General features: G+C 39.3%; 1 protein-coding gene across 4 annotated transcripts in view; it reads left to right on the forward strand.

Moving 5' to 3' along the window:
• Window positions 1-18,167, forward strand: part of erbin (erbb2 interacting protein) — a 49,564-nt gene that overhangs the window by 3,574 nt on the left and 27,823 nt on the right. For 3 of the 4 annotated variants that reach the window (XM_035667510.1, XM_035667509.1, XM_035667506.1), the window contains exon 2: window positions 6,420-6,494. The gene's annotated coding sequence lies outside the window, so the exon portion shown is untranslated. Of the gene's footprint in view, window positions 1-1,186; window positions 1,442-6,419; window positions 6,495-18,167 lie in introns of those variants that run through there. The other variant, XM_035667508.1, reaches the window with a different exon arrangement.

The following is an 18,167-nucleotide window of genomic DNA, read 5'->3' on the forward strand; positions in this document are numbered from 1 at the left end:
TATGTTAAAAACACATTAGACTTTGTTTGTAGACATTAGATTTTGTATCTATTGTAGCAGGCAGGTGCATTTAGTCCGTCCACATGACCTTAATGTCTTTGTTTCAGCCCAAACTAAATTCACTCTCTTTTATTCAGCCTTTAACAGCTTACCATACGACTGTTGTCACTGTTTTCCATGCCTATAGATGTTAAGTTGGTTTTAGTTTGTGCACTTAAATTGATTTGCCCTATTAAAGATTTGATGTGTTGCTCTTTTTTTAAAAGACGAAGAGAAATTTGGCAAGTTGTGAGACTTTTTGTTGTGTAAGCAGCCCTGCCCCCTCCCCTCCTGCAGCAGGTGCACGCTGTGTTTAACTCCGCCTTCAATTAATGGGCTAGCTTCAGAGAGTTTTCTATGCTAATGGTCCTTTTATAGAGCTAATTTGATTAGTCCATTGATTGATAATTCGTCCAGCAGAAAATCAATTCACCATTATGCTAATCGCTGTTAGAGGTAAATTCTCAAGCAAGAAAGCCAAACATTATTTAATTTCACCCTCTCAGGTTACTGCCTTTCTTACTTTGTCCCATATGAACATTCGCCAAACCAAATAGTTTTAAAACTGTGGGCTTTAGCTTGTGACATGATTTTTTTTAATTTATAAAAAAGAATTCCACCGTTTTGTCGGCCAAATGAACTCCTAGAACTGATTTTAACATGATAAAGGGCACCAATAGTCGGTAAGTTCTCCCATTTCCAGTAAAGTGGAAGGATCTATTCATCGTTTAATACTGACTATTCTATTAACACACCGCCACAAATAAATTGTCAACATGTGAAAAGCAGTGAGTCATTGACGGGATTGGGGACATGTGTGCTCTCCTGGAAACAGTGTGACAAACTAGTCCAATTGGACCCTGCTAATATCGGCCTCAGCTGCTTCGTCGTTGTTGTTTAACACCCTAGAAACATCTATAGTGTAATGGTCCTTAAAAACGTTATCGCCTCAGTGTGGTGGCTAAAGATAAGAGTCTCCTGTGCCTTGTGTGGTAACTGGCATCTTTCTCATTCATTTAGTCATCCATTTTTACCTAGGAGTTACTGAGGGGAAGATGGAGCTCACCCCCTTCCATTTCTGGTGTGTGTCACATCTATTGCGGTTGGCTACAGCAGAGACAGGGTAAATATGGTGTTGACATTTTTAGCCAACTTCTGTTACAGCGCTCCACTCTGCACACAGTTTCAGTGTTTGAACTGGTGCGACATCTTTGTTTAAGCTATTAGTAAAATGCAGTGTTTATGCATGTGCTCTGGCTGGTTTCGGTAGGAGTTTCTCTGCGTAATGTCTTCCTTTGAGCCTTTCGATGGCTTTTCCACGATCCTTCTGAATCCCCGGAGAGGCCGGCCATAGAAGTGTTTGGCAGCCAAGAAGAGCTTGTCCTACTCCTTCATCAAGCAGGTGAAAGCACGGAGCAGAGTGTTAAACAATGGGGGATTTGATGGCAGGCAGTGACTACAGTTTTGACGTCATGTGACAAAGCAAGGTCATGGGATTAGTCAACTATTTGAGGAACGAGTTTGTCCATGCCCATGTCGAATAAAGGAGGAACTGGGAACGAGATAGTAGTGTACAGGTCTTCTTTCGTCTTGTATGAAGGTAATCGTTACTCAAGCTCCCACAAAGATTTTATGCTGATTGCATGGGGTTAGGGGGCTTTTTAATGTCACACTCTTCATAGGGTACATCACCATGGTAACTTAAGCTGCACAGATAACTTGATCTGGAACAAGCTATATTCAGACTAGGGATGTCCTGAGCTGATATTTATAATTTATATCAATGTTTCAGTCCCTGACATTGCTCAGGCTGTATAAAAAGCACTGCCACATCTCTCTCTACCAAACCTCTCTGCTCTTAAAGAGACTATATTATCATTTTTTCTCTGATGATGGTAATACAATTTCTACTGTTGGTGTCATTGATTCATATATTTTGTCAGCAAACTTTGTGGCAGGTGATTTTTATTTACAGTCTGAGGAGTGTCTGTAGGTCGGCAGCAACACTTAACTACCACTTTGTTTTTCATTTCTGATAAATCTGTCAGATAGAAGCGCATGTTTATGGATTTTTTTTTTCTTGGTCTGTTGCCCACTGGCTATTAAAGCTGGGCTAACAAATAGCATGTAGTGTACATTAGTAAATGTAGATATCAATATTGAATGAATAGCCTATTAAGGCCAAGGAAGGTCTTTTATACAGTCTATGGATGCTCCATAGGTTTTGTGAGTTCCTATTTTGACTCAGTATTTGTGGGGAAAAGGTAAATGTGCATAATATTTGACATTCGGTTCTATCTGTTTTAACATACGTCTTTGCATCCAGTTTCTCCCTAATGATTCCCCTGCTTCTGTGACCCAGTTAGGAGAAAACTCTGTCTCTACCTCATTCAGTCTCGCTGTCTATCAGCAGATATGATCATAAAGCCAAATCCTTCTTTCGTTTGGTGTCTACTGGCAGGTTAAGACAGCACATTGGAGCGTGTTGTGAACAGCTCCAAACCCCCCTCACATAACACATGGGGAATGAAATGAACTATTTGTACAAAAACAAGACATTTGTGTAAAATAAGTTATGTAATGGAAGACTTTTGAAAGGGTTTAAATTACCAAAAAAGGAAAAGTTGTATAAAGATGTAAGAAACGGTGTGTTGTAATCAGCAGCAGATACGTCATATCTATAAGCTGCCTTCATACTGTATAGCCTAACTGATTTTATGTGCTGTAGGCCGGGCGATGCAGTCTTCAGGCTGTCTACACATGATAAGCGGCCTGGGCTTAACACTGCAGTGGGTAGCGCAGCAATACGTCACCATGTATTTTATACAAGTTATACACAAGACATCCAAAGTCAATGCTGAAGGAAAGTATAATCTGCTGGTTGTTGCAGTAATCCCCTGCCACGTATCCCCAACGTAAGGAAACAGCAAAAAATTGGGACGGCAGCGTGTTTCCAGAGGTAGAAATACTTTGTTACACATACAGTATTTCTAACACATTGTATATTTTATTACATATATAATATGGCTTAGCTTATTTTTAAGTAGAATCTGGCTATGTCATTTTCTATTATTTACTATTATGCACTTTTTCAAATATGGTTTCCATGTTGTTTATACATATTGTGTACTGTAGCATACTCAGTTTCTTTTCACATTTGATTCTGGTGTGCTTAAATGCTGGATCCATATTATCATATTACTGTGAATACCTTATTGCAGATCAATACTTCATCACAAACTATCCATCTGGATGTGTGTGTAGCATGGCAGTCACTGACTGGATTGGAGAAGCCAGGGTTAACAGAAACCGTTGATAACCAGTTTTGTGAGACAAGTTGCCCAGTGTGGATTTCCTGGTAGTCTGGAGAGATAAGGAGAAACGGCGTCCTCCTGAACAGACTCGGCGCCTGTTCAGACCTTTGGCTCTTTTATTCACATTAGCCTGTTTTTGAAGTGATTACGTCTCTATATCCAGTTGCTGGATGTAGATTGCAGCTCGAATCTTGTTTCAATGCTTCAAGCGCCTCACGCATATCTTAAGTGGCTGCTTGTGATCAGATGTATATTCCCTGCTCAGTATGCAAATTACCATATACATCACCACAATTTCCCCTTTCCGCCCTCAAAGACAAAAAAAACACTGAGGCTGTCATCTATTCTTGGCTCCCAGACTGACATACCCCAGTAGAAATGATACACTTTGTGTTGTTCACGATCCAGGGATCCATACTGTTATTATTGTTGCTCAAGAAGATTGTTGTTTGTTGTTGCTACTTGTGTCATGCAATTGTTGGCAGTTGCACAAAATTACATTTACAGCGTCTTCCACATACTGTAGAATTAGCTGAATGACCCTCCAGTGAGGTTTATGATAGGTTTTACCCCAATATGTGAACACATGTTCTGACTAACTCCAGGTGTTGCCTGAGTCTTTGCATCCACATTGTGTTTTTAGAGCAGTTAACTTGTAAAAGGATCACGCAACCTGCATTTAAGCTCAAAATGTGAACAGCTCACTGCTGGTGAAAGCTGGCCGTAAAATTCAAATGCTCTAAAATCTGGTGTGTGTGTACAGGCAAAGTGTTGGGTTTGGGCCCATAAGGAAGCTCCATGTTTGGCATTCAGTCGTGGCAGTGTGCTGCGGTTTAAACAGGCTGAACAGGCACAGGCTGGTCCGCACCTTGTCCACTGACCCTAATTCACCATCGCCTGCCTCTGATGTCATGTGACAGATTGTAGTTTTAGTAGAATCTGTATTTACATCTGTTTACCACTCGTGCTTAAGACCTGAAGTTGTCCGTTCTCTTGATTCATGAGTATTTCCTATCAGTGTTGATGTAATCGAACACACCTTTTAACTGCAGTGAGTATACGAGTCTTTGTGTTTGATCACAGCGTTGCATTCGAGCGAAGTCTGAGAACAAGCCAAATTAGATTGTAGTTTACAGTGATCTCTGCAGAGTCTATTAGCAGAGCAAAGGAACAGACTGGCCAGGACAAGGAACAGAGAAACTGGTATTACTAATACTCAATTAGCCCAGTAATGAAAAAGAATGACATTATTACCATAGCAAACCAAACAAACAAGCAGCTCTACTACACGGCTCCATCTCTGTGATTGACATGCATGAAGAGTGAAAATAAGCCTTGCCCTTCCTGAGTTCGATGGGAAAGGCCAGTTAAACTTGTTATTATACTACTGGGTCACTTTATATCTAATGTCTCCATAAGGCTCCCAGAATATACATATGTAAGCATTTTCTTTGACCTTTTTTCCTTTTTTATAAAAAAATAGCAAGTTTAGAGTAGAATAGCAAGAGATGTGTTTTTAAAAAAAACATAGCTAGTACTTTTTGAATGATATGTATTGATTTGCATGCACACACTGGCTCATGCAGAAGCACATAAATGTTGTTGTGCAGAGGACCGAATACTTCCTCAAATAGAGCTCATGTAAACAAGGTGCAGGTGATTTCCTTTACTGTCTGCTTTTGGTTTCACAGTGTGACTGCAGTGGTGATGGGGCTGTCTGAATGAAAGGCAAGAAGCTGCATAGGAGAAGAGACAGTCGGTGTAGCTGCAGTGCACCACCGCCCCCCTGCTGCCTACACCCCTGAAAATTGACTCTTCTCTTGCTTTATCCAGTGTGTGACGGAGGGAACTTTTGTTTGGCAAGATTCAGTATCCCAAATAGATGAGATGAGGATAAAGGCACCCAAGAGGAAGTGGAGCAGAAACTAATGAGTGTCAGTGTAGTCCAACGTGTTCGCAGCTGATTGGGAGACCCTATGAATAAGTCAAAAAATTCTCTTTCTTTCTCCTGCCTCTTTTTCTCCCTCCCTCTTTTCCTTCTCTATAGCTCTTTTGTGCTCGGTGAGGATAGTGGAGGGATGATCCTATCTCTTAGCTGGATCAGTTTGTCTCAGATCAGCTGGCAAGGCTAATGCTTTTCCAGGCATGCACGGACAATACTCCTGTGTTGTTCTCTGACCTGAGAAGCAACGATTATTTTGCGTTTCGAGGCTGGGTGTTGAGTTGGATTACCTTTACAAAATGGACAGATCCCAATAAAATGAGAACATTTAGTCTGTACATTACGATGCATGTTGCACTGATGCTTTAGCAGTCCTTGGTAGCAAAATGAAAATAGCTTGTGTTTCTGTCTTCTCTGCTTCTTGTGTGTGACTGTCCTCAGGCAGGAGGAGGCATATAGGAGGAGCGTGGCTATTTCAGTATATCCTAAACTTAATAAATTCCGCCTCTTTTCAACAGCTCTTTGTAGTTACTGAAGTATTCGCTGACTAATCAAATTTTTTGTTGAACACACTGAACATTAGCTTCCACAGTTGCCAAGCCAACCCTTAAAGCCAACCCTTAACAAGAATAACTTTAACAAGATGAGATATTAAGAGGTTCTTTTGACCTAAATTGGACTGCTTATTAACAAGTGCCATGGAACATGGAAAAAAAAAAAAGCTTCATCTAATCCCATTATTTGGGTTGAGTTTGGTTTTCCATAATCACTCAAGAGATTACACAACTGATCAATACAACAATATGTATGGCAAGACACAATTATAGTGTATACCATAGACTAGATACTATATCATCAATACGCTGGCACCAATATCACAAATTACTTTTTAGGTTTCGAGCTGGTCATGTTGTTGAGCCACTCTATGGCTGTTTTACATTAAAATAATGTTCACCAGATCGGGATGTTAAACAGATGATCTGTTTATCACTTCCATGGGCAATGTACAGTAGAGCTGCAACAATTACTGATTAGTTTTAACTACAAATGCTTCTCAAATGGAAATATTGTCTTACTGCTTTATTTGGTGCTTATGTTGTCTTTTATCTTACCTTTTTCATTAGATAAGCAAATTGTTGCTGTTGGATCTATCATCTGCCATCCACTGGGATCCAGGCGCTTGAGTCCTAAATGACAAGGTATGTCATGCAATTTCCTGTAACTATTTATTCCTTCATTTATTGCCCAGTAACTCCAACCTGCAGGTTACACAGCCATTAAGCAGTAATTGTTATTTTGTGGCATTAAACGGGTCGTTTTATTTTCAGCAGTTAGTTGACACATCAAATACATGAGCAGTAGTTTGAATCTGTTGTGCAGTTTGTTTTTGGTTTTCGATTGAAATTTCTCTAGAAGCAAACATGTCTGTATGAACTGTTTTCCTTCCAGGGAAGTGATGTATTTGTCAGACATTGGTCCAACTCTAACAAGAAACAACAAGAGCGCCCCACCCTGATCTCATGAGGGCCAAGATACATGATACACCTGCCAAACTGGCTCTGTGTCAGCATCCTATTTCATATTAAAAAGGTCAAAGCTTTCTATTCTAGTGGCATTGTATTCTAGTGTCAATGAGGTCTGAAATACCTATGTAGTTAGGTGGCCAATTGAAAATGGCTACAAGATTCACACTTCATTGTTTACATGGATAAACATATTGCCTTTAGAGGAGATTATGAAACTTGAAAGAAAATTATTTACACACCATGAATTAACTTTCAAAAAGTTGTAAAAGAAGAAAAGCAAGACATTTCTTTGTATTATTTTATTATGTATGAAGACCTTTTGAAATGAAAAGGCTGTATATGAAATTTACACTGCCAAAAGAAAACATTACAGTGGATCTGGAATAAATTAACGATACCTTTTTTTTTTTGTTCTATTATAACCTTTGGTAGTTTGTGTGTGTATGTGTGTGTACATTTTCTTCTCTTTAGCCACCCCTTAGATATTGTTAGGCCCACTTTCAAAATATTGCATGATCCATACACAAGTCAGAGCAGGATGCGCTCTCCTAACTCTTTTCTGTGGCTACTGAAACACTTGTCCAGGCTGCCTGAAGGCCTGCATTTCGGATGAAAAGGACAAGCTTGTCAAAAAAGTCCCTTCAGGGGTTTGATTACACACCTACTACACCAACTGAAAAAATAAAACACAGAAGCTTCATTTTTGACCTTTCAGAAAGCTCTTGCTTAGGTGTGACTGTGATGATTTTGATTCTATTTTTTTTTAATCAAAGATGATACAGATATCTAGTGAAGACCTGTGTTGGTTTTTACAGCATTATCCACATTTGTGGGGACGTTCATAGCGTGGTTTAGCACAATGTGTCATTGATAACTGGCTTAGTTAATCTTTTCAATCCGGCCTGTGTGTTCAGAACATTGACTCGAGATAACACATTGACGTCTAGATGGCCCCCCTAAACCATAAAGGAGTTTGTCTCGAGGGCACTACGTGTGCACAAGTCATGTGATGCAAATGGTGAAGACAACAAAACCGGATGACAGGCGGCTTTTGTTTCTTGCCTTTTGTAAACAGGAACAGGTTTGCCTTTCAAAGCTGAAGGATTTTTGAAGTGAAACATTCCCACATTTACTTGTTCAACCACTTTGCTTTTCCTGTAACTCATAGCCACTCTGTCTGTATAACTTTCACACCGCTGCAGGCTTTACATTAATCTACATTAGACACCTGGTTCTAAACCAAGGTCAACATACTAGTCTCGGATTTCCACAAGCATTATTTTTGTCTTTTTTCTTTTTCATAAATCAGCACCAAATTACAGAATGCACTGCGATACATGACTGTCACTTTAAGGACTGATACAGAATACCATTCATTTACATGTAGAAGCAGTTTACAGAGGGTAGGAGGTCATGTCTCATTGCAAGTCCTCTTTTCACCTACACTAGACTAAAATCCAGTAAACATTTTAAATGATTATGTATTACAAATTATTTAGAAGATGAAAATCTGTCATTGGTAATATGACGTAATATTCCTGCTTTAACTGTTTTTAAGAAGCTACAGCTTTGTCTTTGAAGGCCAGTCTCATTGTGCAGAACCTTTCAGCATTGGCACTGCTGTTACAGTCAAGATTTTTCTTTTAAAGATTCCTTATTCATAGAAAATCATGTGTTTTTAGAATATGCCAGAGATTTTGAAATGTGCTTCCATGAAAGGGAAGCTTTCGCTGTTGTATCAAACATGGTTGCCAGCATTCGTGCTAGAGACCAGTTTTCTTAAACTAAGTGAGTAGTAGTTCTTAAAGAGAATGAATCGGTAGAACAGCTGTATCTAGTGATAGACCGTATCTACGGATTGAATTAACCACCCTTATGCATGTGATCGAATATCTTACCAGAACATCTAATTGATTATTCCATGCACAGTTTCAGATGACGTTTAAGTGCTTTTGGCTCTGACACAGTTTTGCCATTATTAGACTCTCAGAAGTTTCTGGATGATGAGGTACAGTTCCAATGTAGCTAACTTTTGCTTAGTCACATTAAACCTACAAAGGGCAGTGGAAACAAGTATACATTTGACCAGATTTTAAGTGTAATGTCAAACTTATTAGCAAGCAATTGTTGGGGAGAAACATTATGGCGACCTGCTGAATGCAAGTCCAACTCACTTTTGGCTCTGTTGTAGGTCTTCTGAGGGAAATATCTTGCTCTAGTCTCTAACTCTGCGTATCGGCTGTTTGCTGCTGAGCAGTGGGGTTTTAGCGCCTTTTTTGTAGGAAACAGCTGCCTGCTAGGCTGAAAACAAAGCTATGAGAAAGCGTGTGAAGTTGTGGTCAGACAACAAATAATGAGTGCTACCTGCTATAAAGCTCTGTAAACCGCAGAGCTTCAGATTCAGATAATAATTCTCTGTAGGCTCATTACGAGTGAACCTTTACGCATCGTCATCTGAAGCAAAGATGATGAAAGCCTCAGTAATCATTATTGATTTTCTTTCTTCTAAATTAAGACAAGCTGTTACTTCTATAAGAAAATGACACCTGTGTTAATTACAGTAGTTCACACTCAGCTCTGTGTTTAACGTGATGCAGAGAGCACCGTTCAGTGTATTGTCAAATCAGCAGGAAAAATGGACTATTAAGCTGGCTTGTTGTGTTCCTGTGTTGTGTAGATTAATAAAAACAAATTCTCCTAAATTATCAATAACATTGACATGTCCAGCCTATTTTTGAATAGATATATTAATATTATGCACATACAGATACCTAAATATTGACCTACATCTCTTTGTTCTTCTTGGCACAGCTTGCACTTAAAATGCTAATTTGTAAACTAATTGCAGTACTTTCTGGTTATCGAAGTGCTGTGGTACTTTATGAGCTTATGTCTGAGACTGAGAATTGTAACTGTTAACTGTTTTTTTAAAACTGCATTTAATGAGCAGACTTTATGACTTTAACGAGGCATAAGGGGAATGTTATCCATTTCCATATTCTCCAGTAGGCTAACAAGGGAAATGTGGCAGTTGTCTGCATGGATACATGGCTCTGACCTGAATGTGTCTGACCTGGTTATTGAGATTTGGCAAACAGTATCTCGCTCCCTCTGTCATTCTCGCTCACATGGACAAACGCACAAACAGACAAGCGACTGCATCTGATACGTAATCCTGTATCTCTGTTTACTGGAGAAGCATCATCTTTCACACATAGATATCACTGAGAGGTCTTAAAGAACTTCTTTTAGTGTCTAAAACAATGCCCATTTATTATTCAAGTTATAATAAATACTTTTGAGAAGAATTGTTAATCTAATTACCTTGCAAAGCCAAACTAAGATATTTACCATCACTGATATTTTATGTCTGGCTTGCTAATGTTCTATCCATTCTGCTTTTTCTGTTCTTGGCCATCTGTGCGAGTAGCCTAGATCATGAGCAGAAAGCCCTCCAGGTCCTCTTGAGCTCTACCAGTTGGAAACGAGACAAGCTGCATTGCTCTGTAGCACTTGAATGCACTGTAAATTCATATCAGCATACTTGTTTCACTGTAAACATTAATCTGCTGCTTCTCTAGTATGTCATGGTTCAAAATAAACTGTTGCTGTAAATGACATAAATTTGTATATTCAAAGTGTCACGTTGAAGTGATCTTACTGTACAAATAGATAAGGTTCTCAAAGCGGCGTCAATTGCCAGGCACAGTGAACATTCACGAACAACAATGTAAAAGGCTATTTTTATTTATTTTTATTGGCTGTCAAATGCTGCACCATAGCAAAATGCTATTTGACATGATCCAATTTAGACTAAAAACATGTTAAAAATCTGAATAACATGGCATTAATGAAATATACAGCTCACTCACAGCTGTGCATTAATGACTCCCTCCATTAATGGTTTGTATAATATCCTTGGAGAGAGCAGTGTCAGTTGGTAAATATTGTGACTGGAAGGTTTATGCAGGATTTGGACAGTCTGTCTTCATTCCAGGAAAGAGCAAATATTGAAGTTTAAATGCTGTTTTCAACCAACAGTAACATTTCAAAGGCAATGGTGAACTGTTTTTTTTTCTCTAGCTGTCATTGTGAATATTTAATTTAAACAGCTGGGTGTTGTTTATTTGTGCCGTATCATAGTTTACTCAGTCGTAATAATATGCATCAGGACAGGAAGACATTCCATTGTTTTTGCAGGTTGCAGCTGCTGTACCGTTAATGCAGTGGGTTGTGTTTATTGCTGTGTTTTTCCTGAATTAAGATTATAGTTTGGACCAGAAACCAGAGAATACTGTACTGTTATGATCATTGATTTGAAAATGTGTATCGTTTTTTAAGTAGGTAAATATTTGTTTAGTTCTTGGGCAAACGCATTCATGTGGCGTCAAGCCAGCAACGGTCTGCCTTTCTTGAGTAGTTTGTATGTTTAAACATCATGTGCAAATGTACTCTAGTGAAGAACCTGATAATTATAAAATAGACTCTATTCCAAAGCCCCTAGTTATTGCGACATAGTTAATAAGAGCTAATGTCATGGTTCGAGTGTCCTCTCTGCAGAAATGAATCTCAGGGGCTCATATTTAACTGGATCTCATATTTAATTAAGAACTTACTGGCAGAAAGGATCTTTGAGCAGACCACTATTTATAACCAGCAGGACTTTCTCTTTTCTTGCCCTGGTTAGGCCTTAATGAGGAAGAAATTGCTCTCCAAAAATTCAGACGTGTATTATGAACAGACCTAAATGTATTAATTTGTAAAAGGTTCAACATAGTGACGACAAAAGAAATAATTTAAAAGACCATCTAGAGATTTTCCAGACTGTTTTAAGGCTTCAAACGGGTATGCTTGAAGCTAGTTAATTTAACAAACTCATAAATCCATTTTCTATGCGCTTTTGTTTTTTTTTTAGGGGAAAGTTCAGGCATCACCAGCAAAATGTTTTAAAGTTGGCCAGTTTAGATGATGCAACGTTTGTGCAAACAGTTATGCAAACCATTCTAGGTCAGCAGTAGACATGACATTTTGTTTTCAAAGTAGGTGACTTTGTTGTGTGTTTGTAGCTGCCTTTGAGTCCTTTTTAAAGACCTAAAATATTGGGACCATCCCAAGAAATGGGACATCAAGTGATAAGAGAAATTGGAAGAGAAAGGAGGAAGAAAAAGGCATGCGTGTAGAGCGAGGGAAAGGGGGAAAGAAGCAGAATGATGAGCAGAGTGCTTTGCTACAGAAGACAGCCAGCTCACAGTTGATAAAGCAGCTAGTTCATTCGATAAGGCAGCTCTACACCCTTTAGAGCACAGCAGTCTAATATGTGCTATTCTTTGTCAATAAACAAGGCTTTCTGACTACAAGTGTTTGTCTGGTTGCAAATAGAATACCAAGCAGGTCAAATAATTTAATTAGCCGTACCTGGCATACGTTTCACTATGCTGCATATATTCAGTTGGCTTCTCTGCAACTCACAGGAAAAGTACTTGACTTTGACCATTACCTGCTGGTAAAACGTCAAAGTTTTAAAAGAGACTTTCCTTGTTAGTTTTCTTATTTCATTAAAGTAGTCTACCTCTACAGGACAGACAGCTGCACAACATCAGCTCGTCTTTAAATATTGTGCTTTCTGGAATTTGACCTTTTTTCTTCTTCTTTCTTTGAATTGACAGTGACATTGATAGTTGACGTCAGTTGACGGCTGTGGTGAGCTTGTCTCACAGGATACCCTGTTGCACATCTCAGCAGAATTGTTGTCTTCATGTCGCAAGGAAGTGGCTTTCAGAGACACAACTAGGTAGTCGTTTAAAAGGTTGTGTCTGTAGTTCTGATCATGAAACTTGGTATATACCATATTTGACGTGAAAATGAAACATGGGATAGAGGAGACATGCATTTATTGTTCAGCAGCCCAATGACATTTAGAGCAGTGATGCACTGGTTCAGTTGTCTATACAGTGAATTCTCTGCAAAGACTTTATAATGCACTGAATAAATACAAATCAATTTAATACCAATTACTTAAAGAACTATGCAGATTTGATGATGTAGCTGGTGATGAAATGTGTTGTAGACTTGAGATACTGTTGGCAGTGCATTACGATAACATTATGACCGCTTTATTCTATGATTCACACCCAGTACAACACAAAACAATCTAATAGGTTGATTACCATAATGACCTTTTCTGTGGCTGTTGGTGATGGGTTGCTCTACATTCACATAGATGTTGGTTTTGTAATTATTTGAACACAGTATGATTATAATCTTCAATAGAGAACCCACTGAACGGAGAGATTACGCAGGACATGTTTCATTTTACTATTTCATGTGTCTATCGTCAGTAATCTGAGAGATCACGGCTTGATTTGCACCACCTGAGTTTGTTTTGAGTAGCCCACACTGATGGTGTTGGATAAAGGACTAGCATGAACAATTACAAATACAGGCATTCAAAACACATTCTAAAATTCCACTGGGAAAACAGAGACTTTTGTCTCCAGTAAAATAATGTCTTTCATTCATTCATAACTAAGCTGTTCTACATCTGATTACTCACTAGTCCATTCATTAGACCACACAGCACTGTTGAGGCATATCATAATAGACTGCATGACAACACTTGGTGAGCACTCTCACACACTGTTAGTCATGCAAGAATCAGGTGACATTGTACACTCGCACTATGTGAAACAAACAAGTACATTTCTCATTGAAGTTGGTTTTGGTTCAAATTAATTTTGCCTTATTTTCTTACTGGACAGGTTTTGCAAGTGTTTTGAAGTAAGGCTGTAACTAACTTCTTTTCACGATAGATTGATGCATCAGTAATGTTTTGAGTAATGGGCTCAGATTTTTCACATAGTGTGGAAAACATCCAGAATATAAAACAAAGATGAGCAAAGCATTTGTGCTCAAAATACTACAAAAAACAAATATATTACATTATTTTTTTGTTAAATGCCAATTTATTATTCAATGCATTATGCCAAAATTACCTTGGTTAGACAGTGTAGAGACGCCACGGTTGCTCTACATATTTTCTCCATAGTGACATTTCGATACTAGTGAACTGCAGGACAGACCGTTACCAGCTTGCACGAAAGGTCAGAAGATAAACATGCTTATTAATCCCCTCGCTGCATGGTAGAGGGGACATAACCTTTAGAAGTGAACTGCCTTATTCCTAGTCTAGGTCGTTCTCTGGGGGATCAGTGACATCTCTATAACCTCAGAGTTGTGAAGGCCTGAGCAAATGAAGTGAAAATAAGACTGCACTCATCTGCCTGAGGCCCATCCGTGTCTAAAGAAATAACGTGGGAATTATTCATTAGAGTAATTATGATAGTCATCTCAAAGGGAATCGAAATAAAGATGCTCTGGATTCAGAATATTTGAAATCCTCCGCACCGTCAGCCAGTCTGAGCTTGCAGAAAGTAAGAGAAAATAAAGTGTATCCCATTGCTATTTAGGTTGGTTTCAATTAGATGTGATGGATAAATGAAAGGCTTGTTGGAATATGTACAAGCTCCATTTCACTTGATAAGAATACTATCAGTCAGTTGCACAGCTGCAACTTCTTTAACCTCTTTAAAGATCAGCAGGCCCTTTTGAACACCACTGAGCAACATTTATCTTTAATGTGTTAGCAAAAGCTTTCATCAAAGTACATTGTATTTCTATATTTCTGACATTCTTTACTGGTCATCCATTCTGTTCTAGAGCATTTCATTAAACAGTTGTTCAACCTTCTTTCAGGTCTTTGTCAATAGTTTTAATGAACCAGTAAATCACACTGAATCAATGCAGAATGTAATTAAAAGTGTTTTTGAGGTCGTCTAGGACAACAGTTGGAATTAAACAGATTTTTTAATTTGAAGTACCAATTGTACATTTGTGAGACAAACACAAAGCTGCACTTGCTCCAACACAAACGTCAGCATTGAAAACAAGTAGCGTAGTGGATAAAGTCGTGGTGGAGGCGGGGGCGTGGAGGCGGGGGTGTAGCTGTATGTCATTGTGTGTGGGAGGACTGCATCTTCAAACGATCGGTGTATGGTCAATACTGGGTATTGTAGGAAATTGTGAAACGGATAGTTCCTCTGAGAATGCTTCATTGAGACTACATTTGAATTTGTTCATTTCTTTCAAGCATCTCCTCAAGTACAGCAGTATTCTGTAATCTATCATCTGCTTGTTGTGTTAACAGCTGCCAATTGTCACAAAGATAAAGAAACTGCATATTCCAGTTTTTTCTGGAGCCTCAGCTTGTTTAATACATGTACATATATATGAGGCACAGTGGCCTTTTGCTGCAACTATAATACAGTTTTGTCCTGTGTTTTCAAAGAGCTGAATTGGAAAGCGTTATTTAAACACATTCTGATCAAGAGGAATGTGTGTAGGCTATATTTAAACTTTCAAATAGATGCAAGTCTTGTTGTTATGAGGAGGTCAGTCTATCAGAACCAGTCTGCCCAGAGTAGAACATTGGGAAGATGCTGTAAAAGGCACTTTGTCTTTGTCACAGATCAGATTACTTATCCCTGTTTCACCACAAATTCAAAGAAAACAATCATGGTTTTGTTTTCTAGAGACACGCAAGACCACTGAGACCTAAGAACGCTGGTGAGAACCAAAACCAGGGCGAGAGCAAAACTGGAACTTCAGGTTCCACTGAGCTGCATACCCCCACTGCAGATAATGACAACAGGGTTGTCTTTCTCCCCATTTCAGATGTAATTCCAGCCATCGTTTCCTGTTGCTTAGTTTTTGTGGTCATGGATTGCCTCCTATGTTTAGTTGTCAAGCTGTACTATGGGGGAAATGTATGTTGACTGCCACCATTGCTAAAATACCAAAGAAGGCACAGATATGCGTCTAAACTGGGCTTGTCACTGCTAGGTTTGAGAGTATGGAGCATGGAGACATGGCTCTGTGTGTATTAGTCAGCTGCTGAACTGTTGTCCTCTTAACTCAATATCCCACTGCATTATTGAGGAGCAGCAGTTCTCCTGTTGTGCCAGCTGGAGTCGAATGTGATGCTGTTAATGAGGCACCCAGAGGAAAGACATCATTAGGGACTCTTTTCAGCATAGAGGTGTTCCCGTCCTTCCACCTCACTGCACAAACACATCTTTGTCAGCTGTTGTCTTTCTACCTATATGTGATGGAAAACATTGAAATGTATATATTTGAGTAAAAATACTTCAGTGGCAACAGTTTAAGGATAGTACAGCTAAAATTGACAAGTGTTTTAGAGGTATTAGAAGTTGTGTGTTACATAAAGTAATAATTAGGAACTGTTATTTGATATAGGGCTGCAATTAATAGTCAGCATTTCTAGTATCTCTCCTGTGTAAAATTACCCTTGTGCTTATTAATGCTGCACTGTTGCGTTGGCAAGCAGTGTACGTTCTGAGATTTGACAAATCTCAGAGCAGTCTAAGATTACTGTAAATGGAAACCCTATAAAGATAGAGTTTTGTTTGCAAACCTAAAGCTGCATTCCACAGCAGTGTGGTATCTTATTCTGGTGTACACTTCTAGTAAAATATGCTGCCTCAAGGTTGTGTAACTTCACATCTGATTATGTATTCATCAAGACAGTTATTATTGTGTCAATCTAACTTGGATGCACAGAGAAACTGAACTTTCACTGGTTTTTGGTCAGTGAATGATAAAGGCCATCTCCATGGTAAAGGACGTGATCCCATTTGAGAAGAGTTAAAGCTGCACTATAGGAAGCGTGAGAGAACTAGCCTATAGCCCACTGGCACTCCGCCCTGCATTGAGGAAGTGACTTTTTCTTTCCTTTTCCTTCACAGACGGAGGCAATTCAAGTGTATCCCACAGGCTCTGCAGGCTGTTATGTTTCTTTTTTTTCCTGCATTGTTTTTGTTGCCATAACCTCCGATAAAAAACTTCAGCTGTGGCCCAGCAATCCTGTAACAGTCCACTGCAATCTGGATCAAAAGCTCCTTTCATAAAGCGAGAGCTAGCCCGCACTAATCACATTCTGCCATATCAACCAGACAAGTACTATTTGCTATAAATAACTCGAGCTGCTTGCTACTGTCAAATGCTGCACTTTCATTTCCGTTTCACCCTTTACACACACAAACATACATGCACAGACAGACCTCAACATAGTCACCAGCAATACTTACTGGTCCTATTTTAAATGTTTGTATGCCTACATCCTTTTGAACTTGTGTCTGTCACATGTCCTCACAGAGCTCCACTGTGTGGGCTTTGACCAACCCAACCAGGGTAGACGAGACAGACATGGGGACTGGTGTTTTTGAAGGACAGAAACATTAGAAACTACTAATTAGTTCCCAACACATTCTACTGGATAAACTATAAGTAGGCCAGTTTGTGCTAGTTGGCCACTGTGAAAGGGCTGAGTGACCTTTTGGAAACACACAGACATCTCAATCTCTCTTTCAGTTTACTTTCATTCATTTTATTCTGCACAGGCCTTCAGTATTTTATCAATTGATACATTTCTACATAAGCAATTAAGCAAGCTCAGCTGTGTGTTTTTGTGTATGACTTTACGGGTCGCAAAGCTGATCTTACCCTTGACCGTAGTCTCTATAGAAACCGCACTGACCCAGGAGGCACTTAAGTTACAAGGAGAGGGGTTGTGACAGGGAAGTGGTTTCCTGGCTCTGACTGGGAGAATAAAGTGGGAATCTGTGACTGGCCTGCCCTCTGGACTATTTCATTCTCTGTTGCACAGAGGAAGCCACACGGACCAGTGCCAGGCTGCAGAGTCACATGTCCACCATTCACACATGCCCACACATTTTGAAATTTCTGAATAAATACAGCTAGTGTGTTGGGTTTTTTAGGCCTTTAACAATTTCACTGCTATCAGGCCACGCTCTTGGTAACATGCTGATGCTGAAAGCAAATGTGCTGCTTAAATAAGTAGGCTAAGAAAGAAAATCTCATCCAAGAGCTTAACATGTCTGAAAATCTCTACTGCATGTTTTCAACTTTCTTAGTTCAGAAGTCAGACACTCTTGATGGATGGATGATCATTCCAGTAACATGTAGGTCAGTGGATAAGCCTATCTATGTTGAAGGCAGTGCGGTTCTCATTAGTGTGCTGCCTTCCAGATTACTCTTGGGGGGACTCCAGCCAGATAGACAGCCAGCCCAGCAGTGCCACAGTTATCCAGCCCATTTCACTGTCTCTTTATTTTTCTTGAAGGGACACTTTCTTGTAGAGGAAGGTAAAGAGAGCACGTTACTGGCACAAAAGAATGACCAATGGTGTCATGAAGAAGGTAGGAGATTGAAATACATCAGTCCACTGCACCAGCAGCCTATGGAAGAAAT

The sequence above is a fragment of the Morone saxatilis genome, unplaced genomic scaffold (assembly GCF_004916995.1).
Source record: "Morone saxatilis isolate NCDOM2014 unplaced genomic scaffold, NCSU_SB_2.0 Contig21, whole genome shotgun sequence".
Classification (NCBI taxonomy): domain Eukaryota; kingdom Metazoa; phylum Chordata; class Actinopteri; family Moronidae; genus Morone; species Morone saxatilis.